At 45.5% G+C, this 12,760-nt stretch overlaps 1 long non-coding RNA gene across 1 annotated transcript; it reads right to left on the reverse strand.

Moving 5' to 3' along the window:
* Positions 1-510: 510 nt before the first annotated feature.
* LOC142571880 (uncharacterized) lies at positions 511-12,193 on the reverse strand. The gene is made up of 3 exons (XR_012825969.1): positions 12,109-12,193; positions 7,289-7,428; positions 511-650 (listed from the first exon to the last, which is right to left on the reverse strand). It is a non-coding gene; the product is annotated as an uncharacterized LOC142571880 (long non-coding RNA).
* Between the last annotated feature and the right edge of the window lie 567 nt (positions 12,194-12,760).

Below are 12,760 nucleotides of genomic sequence, written 5' to 3' on the forward strand. Positions count from 1 at the left end.
AGTATACAGTAGCGTAAAAAACTTCGGTAGCAACGTTTTCTCGTTTTGTAGTCTACTGTAAAATATGGAGGGCGCTGTGAAAGATGCATACCAACATTTCCTGGCTTTCTAAGCTTTAGGTCCTAATATATGACGTGGACTGTGAGATGAGCACACCCACATTTTTCCAGTTTTCTAACCTTTGTAGAGAAAAATGAAGACTATACGATCTTCTTTTACGTAGGTAGCTGTCTAACCATGTTAGTGGAAAGGAAGACATGCAGATTTGTCAACTGAGGTCATTTGTGATGTATAGAAAAGATATTCTCTGTCTTCAATGCCCACGCTATGTCATGGTGCAGAATTCATTCAATCTGATTTACACAGCAGCAACGCTGCTGCTTTTCTACTATGCAGTACCTATGGCATTCAGACAAAGCCTAAAAACTGCATGCATGGATTAGGCCACCGCTGTAAAATGTGAAGTGTAAATATGCTATGCAGGAAGACAATGCAGTAGAAATGGCCAATACTGCTAACTATTTATTAACGTTCTCCACACACCTGGATTCTGCATTTGACATATGTCCATTCCAGACAAAAGAAATAACTTATCATAATCACGTTCTGATATTTTGATCCATCTTGTACTTTCTTCAGTCTTCAAACATCTGCAAAAAAGAAACCAAAGGGTGTAAGATAATACACTATTTGTGTGCTTCATGGAGAGACCTTATAACACTACCTACGAAGTGACTTTCAGGCTATTGAGGTTTAAGTTACAGTACTGAGGCCGTTAGCATATAAAGAGCGGTCACAGCACAATACAGCATTGAGAGAGCAGAGTGATCTCAGACATTGATCTTATCTCACGGTATTTTTATATAGATGGAATTGGTTATAAAGAGACAGTTGTCTGAGTACCTCAGTCGGCGCTTTACTCTATCACCAGCCTAAATATGTCCACTCTGAAAGAAGGCATCTCCCATTTTCCTTCTATCAACCGTTACCTACCAGCTGCACCAGCCTCGACCCCCTATATTTAATAATTTCAACTCCCCATGTCCCTTTCGTCACCAGTGAGAAAGCCTGAGAGAGTCTCAGAACAAATTCACTACTTCTGCATGCAAAAATAGTACTCTACAGTGACAATGACAACGATTTGGTGTTGAATACCATAATGGTGGATCCACACGACGGACGAAATCCGTCTTTTTCGCGACCGACTGCGCATCACGTGACTACGCGTCACGGATTTGTGCCGTCCGCGCGTCGTCCGCGACCCCCACGGACGTAAAATGCCGAGCTATTTTTCGCATCCGGATTTTGGGGGTCGAATGCTGCGGATTTAGCCTAGCATGCTCTACAGTCTGGCAACAAGCGCGACTTTGGTATCTTTCTGAAACAGCTTCATCGCTGCTAACACCATTCGTGTCCAATTCGGACAAAACAACAGCCATTGCAGCCAACCGTCGTTTCCTTTCGATCTCCATTTTCATTCAAAGTGAAAAACACCTATGACAAAGTGTTTGTTACACCGATGGCGCCATCTAGAGTGAGTAGAAACAAGCAATCATGTTAACTTACGGCCACTGAGATCCGCCCGGGCCGCCGCAACATCTTCGAGGCCATGTTCAGCCACAACAGCCACTCTAAGCCTACACGCCGAGAATCTGAGTACCGCTTTCGGAAACGGTGCCCACTCATCACGAATATATTGCTGTCGAAGCTTCTGGACACAAATTTAAACCGAATACAATCCTCAGTTTGAAAGTTACGGGCCACACAGTGGACGACGACGACTTGACAGGTTCGAGGCGGACGGCAGTTGCTTCGGGCGTAGCCGCCATCTTTATTTTTCCGGCGCGGTCGCCTACTCAGTCCGTCCGTCGTCTGGATGCGCTTCGCCGCCGGACGGGCGGCGGAATAAGCGTCCGCGGCACAGATTTGCGCGGAGCCGTCCGTCGTGTGGATACACCATAAGCAAAATGTAACACCATGCAGAGCTGAAAAATACACTTCCAATAGCTAACCGCTGCTTCAGGACAAGCATCTGTCAATGCAATCAATGAAATAAGCTTTACGAGAAGCTCGGGTAACTACACGCAACACAAAAGTCGTCCCCAAAGTAGGCACCACTCGGTGACTTGATCCGCGGAGCAAAAGGAATCCCTGCGAAAAGGCAAGCACACGATGTATCCTAAGTGTGACAAGGATACACAGCAAGGATAGTGATTTCGTTCGCTTAAACCATGGTGGAGTGCAACACAATAGCGGCTCACCGTGGCTTTCTTTTTCTGTAATTCACTTGCTACTTTCGAAGTTGGCAAAAATATGAACATGAAGCTGGCCAATGTATTACTGAATGACGTTTATTAGGTCGCTCCTCAACATGGGTTCAAAGTTCAGCATTTAACAAGTTAGGCAAACTAACCTTGATTAAAATTAAACATCTCCTAAAAACATTTCTGAGGAGCGCAAGGAGACTTTCAAGAAAAAATCTCAGTGCTCTTCCACTCTGTGAAGAAGGATGCACAAAAGAAGGAAGAAGTGTATGTGGGCCCCTTAATGGCGAACTGCACCTTTGCCGCGAGTCGGTCCGGCATCGCATTATCTTCAGGATCGGCCCACGTATGGGGAGTGGTTAACGCCTGTTTCACTTCCGCCGCGGGTCGGCCTGGTATTGCACTATTTTCGGGATCGGCCCACGTATGGGGAGTGCTGAACGCCTGCTTCAGCTCCGCCGCGGGTCGGCCCGGCATTGCACTATCTTCGGGATCGGCCCACGTATGGGGAGTGCTTAACGCCTGCTTCAGCTCCGCCGCGGGTCGGCCCGGCAGCAGGGGAAATTCCTGGAAGATGCTTTGCGGTGCCTTCTCATGAGCCTTTGAAGACGCCAGACAACGGACAGCCGCGGCGGCCGCTGTACGAGCTCAGCTTGGGTCAAGCACCGTGACCACGAGAACTCATTCACCTCGGCGTGGTCAGTGAAAGCTGTGCGGAATTGTGTGTAAACCCTTCCCCCCCCCTCAAAGGCGGGTCCGCTACGATGACTGTGAACACTCCGAGTTTGTAGCAGGTTGAACGGCCGTTTTTCCCTCTCCTAGGGATCTAGGGAGGACAGAGTGTTTATAAACCGCTGTTGTGCGGCTGCTGAGGGTGCTTTCTCTCGCAGTCATGCTAGACTGATGAACTGCAACGTCCTTATGTAGATACTGTAAATTAACCCATATTCCTCGTTCTCGATGAGAGGCAGTCCTTCCCTTCAACAACGTCCTCAGCGTGGATAAGTTGGACGACGGCATGGGCCAGCTACCATCTATTTCATGCCCGACTCCAAACATTACAACTGGTTGCCAGCGGTGGGATTGACCTCCCAAACTTTACACCCTGCATTTCATTATCCACAGAAGAGCTCGATCATCTTTGTTCGCGTTGAATGTGTACATGCCTGTCAATCTGCTGGCACAAAAGTGCTAGCATGCGGTTCCCTGTTTTTTATTCGTGTTTGCCGAGCGTTTACACGTTTTGATGGTGTATATATGGCGACGATAACTGGAAATAAATCCATTCTTGAAAGTTAGCGCTGTGTGTGTCAGATGTGCCATTCTGTTTTCCTTGTCGCTCATCTTGCGCTACAACAAAATGAGATATGCAGTACCAACAAGCCCCTATAGCTATCCTTATCAAATTTCGCGTTAGGAAATATCGTAATCGTCGGACATTTTTTTTAATTTCGACAATCTTCGCAAAAATAGCCGGAATATACGAGTAGGTAGACATTCAATGGGTCAGAAGAATCTTGTGAAGCAAGCAGTGTACAGGGTTGCCCACGTAACTTGTGCCAAAATTTAAAAATATGTGAGTGCTACATAGCTCGAGTGAACCAAAGTAATGTTTGCCGTCGCTTGGAGCAAGTCAGACTATTGTATTTCGCCTGACTACATAATTAGCCATTATTAAATAATGAACTTCTCAAATATTATAGTCAGCGGAAACTTGTCAATCAGAAAATTGTAAACCATCATTAAAAATTTCCGATCCATCTTTCTGTACTTAGATTCAGGTGCACGTGAAAGAACCCCAGGTGGTCCAAATTACCGGAGTCCCGCACTACGGCGTGCCTCATAATCAGAAAGTGGTTTTGGCACGTAAAACCCCATAATTTTTAACCAGACATGCGGCCAGTGCGGAAACAAAAGCACTGGCGTGGGCTTCAGACCTACTGCGCATGCGCTACTTCGCCTGCGGCGCTGTCGCCGCTAATGAAGGTAAGCACACGGAAGGAAAGAAAGCATGGTAAAAGGTGGCCAGTGAAAAAGTGGGCGCGGACGTTCTCCCTGATCTCCAGGCAAACCCGCCGTATAGTGGCTTAGTGGTTATGGCGTTCTGCCGCTAATCACGAGGTCGCGGGATCGTTTCCCGGCAGTGGTGGCTACACTTTGAATGAGTTAATGCAAAAATGCTCTTGCGCATCCTGCTCTTGGGTGCGTGCGTGTCAAACAGTGATCAAAATTCTTTCGGAGGCATCCGCACAGCGTGTCTCTCATAGCTAGCTGTGCAGCTTCGGGGACATTAAATCCCGCAATGCAATATTGAGACTATTACCCTTGCAAACATTTTTACTGGACAAGATTGTGAAGTGACCATTGCCCCGAGACCCATGGACCATGAATATCGACGAGGGATCAAATAAAATGGTGGATCCTCATCGAGAACGGCTCTGGGTGTTTGATGAATATACATTCTAAGAAAAATCCCGGGGAAAACGGAAGTAACTGGGCAGTTAGTCCTAAAAAGGGCGCTTTAGTCCCTCAAGGGAGTAACTGCATGAATGTGCGTGCCATGCGCAAATTTCGGAGAGTAAGTGTTTAATCCCTGGGCGGAAAGAGATCAACGGGAGGACGAACGACAACAGTTACTCAACAAGCGCTCCTCTGTTTTCGTCCGTGTTATGGAGTGAAGCGGCAAAAACGGTATTGTCTATAAATCGTGAATAGTTCGAAGTTCATGAACTGTCTATTGAACTACATGCAAAGCAGCACTTTGCCTCTTCGTGAGAAAATTGCGTGAAATTTAAAAGCTGGAATGTGAAGTGCCATGCCCATCGTGCGCACACCATAAGTGAGCGATGCACATTAAACGCGCAAGTCATTGATAGACTGTCAGATTTTGCTGGTCAATAGTACCTAAGTTCCTTCCGTTCCAATGAGATCACAAACTTAACTGAAGCGATGTGTAGCTCAAACGGGACGCACTATGCGACAGAGAAATCGTCCTTCTCTGTCGCCTTATAGGTGCCCCGTTTCAGCTCGCTACACGTTTACATCGCGAAGTGTCTCAGTTTAAATCACCCTAAGAATGCTCAGGCAGATTTATTTTCGCACTCGCTTATGGTTGCAAGTACACTCAACGTTACACTCTCCCCGCACAGCATACACAAAATGCCGAGTCGCTTTTATATTGCCGCACCTCCGTTCCGATGCTTAATCTGATCAATTTCCTGCCCCGTCAACCGATCTATTTCACAAGCTGCACGCTTTCGAAAGCCAGGAACCAGGGTTGTATAGTGATGAGATAAATATAGTTCGTGCATAAATACAGAAATATGAGACGGAAGAGTACAAAGGGGCAATGGTGCGTTCACGCACAACTCGCTTCACAGATGAGCAGCCCACAAAAAGGGCTCTCGGTGATGAAAAGCGATACGCGCTTTCCAAGAAAATATTACAAATCGAGTCTGGTGGTTCCATATACACAGAAACGTCACAAATAATAACCGTATTTGAAGCTCATTATAAAAATTTGCACTGCAGTTAAGCCTTAGAATGGATAGGAAGAAAAAGCTGATGAGTTTATTTCACTTATGCCACACTTACAAGAAGATGATCGACTCAGCATTGATGGGCCAATAACTCGAGAATAAATTAATTTTGCCGTCAAAACGCTGCAGAAAAACAAGACGCCTGGCCCTGATGGCCTTAGTGCTGAATTTTATATAACATTTCAGAAATTCCCGTGTCCTTTTCTTGAGCAGCTTTTCGAGGAAGCCTACAAATATGGTGAGCTTCCTCCATCTTTCTATCAGGGCCACACAACCTTAATACCAAAGAGCCCTGATAACGAAGTAATAAAGAGAGTAAACGGATATAGGCTGATATCGTTATCTAACGTCGATTACAAAGTATTAGCAAAAGTACTGACAAATAGGCTGCAGACAGTCATTACTAAATTAGTAGGTGACCATCAAACATGCGGAATTCGAGGCCGCTCTATACAGACAAATGTTCATATCGCATGCTCAGTCCTTGAGTGCATAAAGGGTAGTACGGATAAAGTAGCTCTTCTCCAGATTGACCTCGCCAAAGCCTTTGATAAGGTCCAGCACGATTTTTTGTTCGAATTACTGCGACATCTTCAGTTAGGGGATGTATTATACAATGGTATAACACTTTGTTATAGACATTGCACTACAAAGTTAATTGTGAGCCGTACCCTCTCAGATATAAATGCAAGTACAGGCATCCGTTCGTCTGGGTTGTCCGCTCTCGCCTTTACTCTTCGCCATATACTTAGAACCGCTTAACTTAAGCGTGATTTGCGACTCGAGCATGAAAGGATACATGTATGCAGATGAGGAAATTAAAGTGCTAGCTTATGCAGATGGCATTGCCTTCTTTTGCGTCGATAAACCAAGCATTACCAAGGCAATAAACGCTACCCTGCGTTTCTGTGAGACTGCAGGAGCTAGTGAAATTTTGACAAAAGTACCGTGGGCGCTCACTCCCTCTATATTCGGGAATATTCATATCTCTCCATTTTTGCGAGAGCTAAGGCATGCAATACATTTCTCGCTTCTAAGCTTCTTTATGTTCTGCAGGTCTTGCACTGCTCACCTTTCAATGTTCAAGCATTTCGTAGAATGTTAACATGTTTTATTTGGCATTCATCATGGGAAGCCATGAGAAGGCGCAACCTTTTTCTTCCGCTTGAGAAGGGAGGCCTGAGTCTTGTGCATTTGTTTGTGCGACAATTGGTCATGCGCTTATTTTACCTTTAAAATGTCCGTCATCCATTCCTTCTCGCAGTTAATAGAGCACGTCTTGCGTCACAGCTCCCTTTTCTTTTTGTCACGACAAACTTTGCTCAAGAACTGCCGTTAAGGGGCTTCCTAAAGGAACTTGTCGACATTACTTCATTCTTAAAAGCCAGATTCACACTTGAATATTTGTTTACCGTTAATCGCACGTCGCTAAATGTAGCACTTATAGATAATCTTTTCCCCGAACCTCTGTAGCGAAAGCCGTACCTGTCTCTATTTGGTCAAGATGTTCTTCGCCGTGTCAGTAGAATGTGCATTACGCCAGCAGCGAAAACATTTTTCTTTAAGCTGCACACCTCCACCTTGCCAGTTAAAACATGGCTTCAGGAACAAGGACTGTATGTACCCTGGAATACAAATTGTAGGCTTTGCAATCAACCCGAGACAATAGAACGTTGCTTTATACTTTGTCGTGACGCATTTCATTTTTGGGACACTTTACAAACTATCAAAAAAGACTCCTCTCGCATATAATGGTATCCGGTTCCTTCCTTTCAAAAAGACAGCCAGTAATACACCATATGATTTGTTAATGTTATTAGCTCTTTATTCATTATGGAGAAGCCGAATGATCGACAAACATGCGGAGCCACCTCGCTCGACAAGGTCTATCTTCCGAGAAGAGACTGCTCACGTGTGTAGTGTGGTTGCTTCCTTTGATCCCGTACCTGAATGGATTTCGCGTCTGGACGCTTGTGTTTGTTTGCCAGAATTTTTAGCCTTCATTGGACTGCATACCATGTGTGCGTTTGTTTCTCATGTTTGTTCAACTGTAATGTAACAATATTGGTTTGACACTACTCATAATTCCATACAATAAAGAAAACAAAAGATGTGCCGTGGTGCAGGGGTTAGAGTGCCTGACTTGCGAGCGCGAGGATGTGAGTTCAAATCCTACTTTCCGGCGACTATTTTTTTCCGCTCAATAATCTTTCTTAGGGTATGAGTGCCTAAATTCATTGATTCCAACTTTGCGGACCATCGGGAATAATGACCGTTACTCCCTTGAAGAACATCGCAAAAGAGCAACTGTTAGACCTCGGGGGTGTAACGGCATGGGGAGTAACAGTTCATCCCCTCACACTTACCCCCTAAAGGGAGGAATGGTTGTGGCAGATCAGTTCCTCATCTAAAGGAGTAACCTCAATACCCAATTTTTTCCTTTTCTTTTTAGAGTGCAGTACTCGGAAACACTCGCAGCCAGCGCAATCCGAAGGTCGCTGTGGCACACCCGGAAAGCATTCTGAACTTTGGTTTATAAACTGTCGTAAAGTGTATACGGTCAACCTTTGAGGCGCAAGAAAAAAAAAAAAGACGTCAAGATAATGCTAACTTGACATCGGCTACGGCGGCGAGCACATGACACTGACGTTTTATTCCAAATACGCACAACCCAAATGGTGCCATTTTCCTTGAGGAAGTGTCACTGCCGCTAAAAGGTAAACTCATCTTGTCGGTGAACTTCTAGGCGAAATTTTCCAAGATCTATGAGCGAGAGCCTCTTGTGTGTTCGCATGATTTTTTAGGTGGTAAAATTTCATAAAAATAAGTACGATTGAACGAGGTAGAGGAGCCCTAACAGCTACCTAGTTTTCACAGCCACATCTGCACCACTCGTGAGCGATAATTTTATGCATGTTCCAGTGCTTCGGTGACAAAAAAAAAACTCAGTGCCCTTCCACTCTGTGAAGAAGGATGACCAGCGAAACTGTGTACGTGGGCCCCTTAATGGCGAACTGCCACTCCGCCGTGGGTCGGGCCGGTATTGCACTACCTTCGGGATCGGCCCACGTATGGGAAGTGCTTAACAGATTTTTCACCTCCGCCGCGGGTCGGGCCGGTATTGCACTACCTTCGGGTATTGCAATACCGGTCCATTACACATTAGAATATACATTCGAAGGACATAAGTTTTCCGTTCGTGCGCCTGCCCGCCATACGGTTCGGGACATCAGGCCGAGGTATGGGAACCACCTATTCCTAAAGTTCGCGGCTTTCGCTGCCGTAAAGACAGCCCTTCTGAAGAGCCATCGACGCGCTGTATATACTTAGAACTGAGGTGAAAGAGCGCGAAAAAGACGAGGGCACAAGGAAACAAATACCACAGACAAGTGCTGTGGTATTTGTGTCCTTGTGTCCTCGTCTTTTTCGTGCTGTTTCACCTCAGTTCTAAGTATGAACCAACTAGCCCTCATCAAGATCTCACCGTATATACGTCGTTGCTGACCGAGAGCGTCGAGACGGTGCGTTGGCTGCGCGTCGTTCTCCCCAAACCGGATGACAGTCAAGGAATATACAATCGATGTATTTTATATTCATGCTACAGTAGAATTCCGACGTGGATTCCAGTATAGTTGAGTGTGACGAGACAATCCTTTTCATGTTGATTATTAAACAAAGAAGTTACTTGTCTCAAGATGATGGTAGATATCAGAAAAGTGTGTGGGACGCGGGTGGGGGGAGACTATGTGCTCAAAGCTTGCGACAGATGCATGTTAACGAGATGGGGTGGTAGTTTTCAGGTGAAGGTCGGTCGGTTACAATGTTGTTTAAAAATAGGAATTAGCTTGGCTATCTTCCAGTCAGTGGACAGACGACGAGTTGACAAAGACGCCCCAGTAATATGGCACAATATTTGACTGCGCAAAGCTGATGGGCTTTATAATATCTTAAATTTACTGTTTTCAATACCAGATGATGTATATAGACACCTTAGCTCTTTTGTGCGTTTGATGCACTTTCGACGCCAATATTGATAGGGGACATGAAGTGACAGTAGATGCCAGAAACACAGGAGACAGTAGAGTAGTCTTCATTATTTAAAAAAAAGGAGTTCAATGTTGACGCATACTCTGATGCAGAAAAAGGAAGAGTATCAACATCTTGAAATGTAACAACATTGTTGGCGCGTTCTTGAGAAAAACCTTGCCAAAGCTTTTTAGGGGTCGTTTGTAAGAGTTAAGTAGGACATATCCCCGGAAAAATATTTTTTCTTTGGCTGCAGCTACAGCAACGGAATATGTCGTTCAAAACTATAAAAATACCAAGTTCCAAAGCCGGCTGAAGCAGGAAGGACAAAGTTTAGGCCGATCAATGTACTGCTCTTCACTCCCATGTTGGATGAGCCACCATGCTTGCAGCGCACGTATAGACACGAGCGCCAGATGACGCTCCAGTAATTTTTTTGCAGGAAACTCCACGGACTTTATATCGCTGGACGCTAATGACACATTTGATTTCTATTTTGAAATCGCTGTCAAGGAGCTCTGATTGCCTAGTGGGACGACATGCTGAAGGTGCATTACAGAGTCAAATGACTTTAGCAACATCATTCCGGCCCTGTGGATTAGCACTAAGTGAGCGCGCCTATATATGATCGCGATAAAGCTTGATTATTTCGTTGAGCATGCAGTCTTTAAAGATTAGCCGGAGCGCCTAGAAACGACCCGTCAAATGTGCCAGAAATGTCCGCAAATATATGAGGACGTGTGAAAATTCAAGCTTTGTTTGCCTCGGCTAACCGCCTTTGCAGCGTTCAACAAGAGCAAGGGACGGCGCCGTCTCTTAGCGCGCGATTCGCGCGTTTGTAATAGTTTTTCTTTTAAATAGCTTTTTTTACTCTCTCATTTCCACAGATGGAAAGTTTTCATTTGTCTGAGGGAGGGGGGGGGGGTGCTGGGGTCTAACCAGATTTCCGAAAGCACCCATATGTGTATGTGTATATATAACATTTAATAACAGTTGCTCTTGAAGAAACTTGGTGTGACCTCAAAGAATTGTTCCCTGAAGTGACGGCTTTATATGAGTACTTACAAGACCTCATAGCAGGAGAAAGTTCAATTTCACAGCCTGAGTCCCGTCACACCACCAAGAAAGAGACTGGGGTCTCTCGGATGCGCCATGAGACAAGCGGATTCAGTTAAACGCGTTAGGGATACATGTCTGAATTGCGCGTATTAATTCGCACAAATGCACGTCAATAAAAAAGAAGCCACGTAACGCCTTGTGAAAGTTTTAATACACAAAGATACAATCAAGAAATCTTTTCCTCGCACCGAACGCGAGTGTTTCTCGGTTAATTGGATTTTTTTCTTTTTTTAATATTGGCTGTCAAGTTGGGGGTGCGGCCCTTATACGAATTTGTACGGTAAGAATCTTCCTTCACGTAACTTCGCTATCACTAACACGGCTTCGCCTTTCCGGCGGGACTGCCGCCTTATTATTTTTTTTTTTCTGTGAGGCCGAGCATAAGCGCTGCTGCGCATGACTACTATTGAGTCTGTTTTCGAGTGACTCCGGCTTGGCCTCATTTCGTTTACTGAGTGAATTGTATACATTTATAACGTCTGTATTCAAGTGTCGATGCTTCTATCCTTAATAAATGCTGTAAATTATTAGAGAAGTTTTTTTTTTTCGTGAGTCGTTAGCATTGCCTACTGGAAACAGAAACAATACTGAGACACATATCATTCACCTGCATTTCACACGCCGTTGGTAAAAGACCAACGGCGGGAAGTGCCACTGAAGTCTGCAGGCTTTTCTCGGGGTCAAAAAAGCACGCGAAGCAATTTGAAGCGAAGTGAGCACAGCAACAGGATCATTCTGTAGGCGTAGGCTATCCATACTGTTAGAAATGATTGTTAGTTCGCTACCTTCTTTAAAAACGTAATAATAAACCTTCTCCCGTCTATATACTTAAATATAGTGTCTGTGCATGGCGTTCACAGTGGAAAAAAAATGTTGAAGTGAAGGAACACGGATGAGATAGCCGCCTCTGGGTGTTTCTAATGTTCTCGTTCTCCTATTGTCAGTGTTTGCAGAAATAAAGCGAGAGTACGAATTAAAGACCATGCACGTCCGTGCCAACAATGGCGCAGTAAGCTCTTAGCTACAATAAAAGTTTTGAGTGAAAAGGTAAAGGCAACGCAAAATAAACCCCGAATGACGTGGGAAACAGAATTCCGGTGATGACACTTTAAGGAAGTGGGGGGCTTCGGCATCGCCGAAGTCGGCGCCTATGCTCATACCTATACAGTCAATTTATCATCCACAGTCCCATCTTAGCTCCTTCCCAACCCGTTGCCGCCGTTAAGTCGTCAACGTATAGTCAACAAATCACACTGTGTCCAGCCAAACATTCCTGCTTCTTTTCTGCGCTTTGCAGTGAACGAAAAGAAAATACAAGAAAAGTTCGCGATGTCAGCTGAACCCACACTGTGCCGCGAGTGAGTTTGAGAGCGCTCCTGCGCGTGCGCGCTCCATTGTTTTCAGATAGACACATACAGGGGCTAAAAGGGCACGCCTATCACGTGCAAGGGACCCGCCGAGGTTGCTCAGTGGCTATGGTGTTGGGCTGCTGAGCACGAGGTCGCGGGATCGGATCCCGGCCACGGCGGCCGCATTTCGATGGGGGCGAAATGCGAAAACACCCGTGTGCTTAGATTTAGGTGCACGTTAAAGAACCCCAGGTGGTCAAAATTTCCGGAGTCCTCCACTACGGCGTGCCTCATAATCAGAAAGTGGTTTTGGCACGTTAAACCCCAAATATTATTATTATTATCACGTGCAAGGTATACGCATTTCGTTGACGCATCTGCACGTCTCGGTTCGGCGGCTGGTCAGTGACCGATGCGTGCTCGGACTCAGCTGAAGGTGAAGCCTTTGCGCCGTCGCGGTCGC

The sequence above is a fragment of the Dermacentor variabilis genome, chromosome 1 (genome assembly GCF_050947875.1).
Source record: "Dermacentor variabilis isolate Ectoservices chromosome 1, ASM5094787v1, whole genome shotgun sequence".
In the NCBI taxonomy this organism is placed as follows: Eukaryota; Metazoa; Arthropoda; class Arachnida; order Ixodida; family Ixodidae; genus Dermacentor; species Dermacentor variabilis.